Raw genomic sequence first — 2,891 nt, 5'->3', positions numbered from 1 at the left:
GGCGACACGCTGATAAGGCGTATGCATCGGCTTGTCTGTGCGATCTGGCTAGAAGAACGCATACCCGATGATAGGAACCTTAGCACACTATGTCCCGTACCCAAGAAAGGAGACAAGACGGAATGTGCCAACTACAGAGGAATAAGTCTCCTCCCTATTGCATACAAGATACTCTCGAGTGTACTGTGTGAAAGATTAAAACCTAAAGTCAATGAGATAATTGGGCCCTACCAATGCGGCTTTAGACCTGGTAAATCCACCCTAGACCAGATATTCACACGGCGCCAAATCCTGGAAAGGGCCCAAGAAGGACAAATCAAAACCTACCATCTCTTTGCTGACTACAAAGCCGCTTTCGATACCCCTTTACGTTCAAAGTTATTTCAAACCATGTCTGTGTTTGGTAACCCTGCAAAATTAACAGTACTCTACAGGATGACACTAGCTTCAGACCCTTCATCGGAAGATCGGTCTATATGGGAGCTATAGCTAAATATAGTCCGATCTAAAACAAATTTTGGGGAGGATTTCGGGAGGCTTAAAAAGCTCACTGTTTCAAATTTCAGCGAAATCTACTAAAAAATAAAGCTTTTATGGTCTTCAGACCCTTTATCGGGAGATCGGTCTATATGGCAGCTATATCTAAATATAGATCGATCTGAACCATATTTGGGTCAGATGTCGGGAAGCCTTGAACTACTCACTGTTTAAAATTTCAGCAAAATCGGATGAAAAAATAAAGTATTTATGGGCCGGTGTATATAGCAGTTATATCCAAATATGGTCCCATTTGGCCCGCTCAAAAACGTAACCAACTTGCATCAAAAAGACGTATCTGTGTCAAATTTCAGCTCAATATCTCAATTTTTAAAGGCTGTAGAGTGATTACAACAGACGGACGGACAAACACACGGACATCGTTAAATCGTCTTAGAATTTTACGACGATCCGAAATATATAAACTTTGTAGGGTCGGAAATTGATATTTCGGTATGTTGCAAACGGAATGACTAAATGAATATACCCCCTATCCTACGATGGTGGGTAAAAAAATAAAGAAAGTTGAGAACCACAACTTTGAGATAGTCAGCAACTTTATCGACCTCGGCATTACTATAACGAAACGAATGATGCCAGTTTTGAAATAAAGCGAAAAATAATACTGGCAAACTAAGTAAGCAGTTTAAAAACAAGGCCACCTCTCGACAGACGAAGATTAAACTATGCAAGACACTGATACTACCCGTAATGTTATATGGTTCTGAGGCATGAGTACCTGTGAAAGCAGTCGAGGCAGTACTTGGAGTATTTGAGAGAAAGATTCTTAGTAAAATATATGAACCAGTTTGCGTTAATGGAGTATATAGGCGTCGTATGAAGCATGAGCACCGCAGGTGTGCCACAAGGCTCTGTCCTTTCCCCTTCCCTTTTTCTGATTTTCATTGACGACCTATTGGGTCAGATTTCGAATCCATTCTACTCATTTGTCGATGACAGTAGTCTGTGTCATTCATATTCATTCGACCTTAGGCCCAGTCCTCAAGAAATTGTGGACAGGAGGCGCATGATGGATGAGACGCTCTCCCAGGATTTGTTGGCCATTTCCGAGTGGGGTAGAATGAACAGAGTCGACTTTAACGCACAGAAGACGCAGTGCTGTTTCTTGTCTCACAAGCGATTCACTGACCCACTTCAATCGTCGATATCTATCGACGGTATAGATATTGAACCGTCAGATGCTCTTGATGTTCTGGGCATGAAGATACAATGTGATGTCCGTTGGTCAAAACACGTATTCGAAGTGTCGAAAGAAGCATTCAAGTGTTTGGGCTTTCTTAAGCGGTGCAAGAAATATTTCACCTCTTCTGATTTTCTCAATATCTATACTAAAGGGTGATTTTTTTTTAAGGTTAGGATTTTCATGCATTAGTATTTGACAGATCACGTGGGATTTCAGACATGGTGTCAAAGAGAAAGATGCTCAGTATGCTTTGACATTTCATCATGAATAGACTTACTAACGAGCAACGCTTGCAAATCATTGAGTTTTATTACCAAAATCAGTGTTCGGTTCCAAATGTGTTCATTCACCGTAACGTTGCGTCCAACAGCATCTTTGAAAAAATACGGTCCAATGATTCCACCAGCGTACAAACCACACCAAACAGTGCATTTTTCGGGATGCATGGGCAGTTCTTGAACGGCTTCTGGTTGCTCTTCACTCCAAATGCGGCAATTTTGCTTATTTACGTAGCCATTCAACCAGAAATGAGCCTCATCGCTGAACGGTGAATGAACACATTTTGAACCGAACACTGATTTTGGTAATAAAATTCAATGATTTGCAAGCGTTGCTCGTTAGTAAGTCTATTCATGATGAAATGTCAAAGCATACTGAGCATCTTTCTCTTTGACACCATGTCTGAAATCCCACGTGATCTGTCAAATACTAATGCATGAAAATCCTAACCTCAAAAAAATCACCCTTTACCTACATCTGGCCGAGGATAGAATATAACTCTTATATATAGGCAGCAGCTCCAAAATCATCTTTGGAGCTACTTGACCGGGTTCAACGGAGAACGATGGTGTAGATCAGGTACAGTAGGGTATCCAACTCTATTGCTTCTCTTGAACATCGTCGGAATGTGGGTAGCGTTTTATTGCTCTATCGTTATTTTCATGGCGTTTGTTCCAGGGATATTCGTCTTCTAATCCCTGACGTTAGGATGTTCAAGACTTGCCAGGACCTCACACCAGTTGGTAATTGATAGATTTTCTCAATATCTATACTACCTACATCAGGCCGAGGATGGTATATAACTTTCATATATGGGCAGCAGCTCCAAAATCATCCTTGGAGCTACTTGATCGGGTTTAACGGAGAGCGA

Source organism: Stomoxys calcitrans, chromosome 2 (genome assembly GCF_963082655.1).
Source record: "Stomoxys calcitrans chromosome 2, idStoCalc2.1, whole genome shotgun sequence".
Taxonomy (NCBI): Eukaryota; Metazoa; Arthropoda; class Insecta; order Diptera; family Muscidae; genus Stomoxys; species Stomoxys calcitrans.
This window is presented reverse-complemented; position numbering follows the sequence as displayed.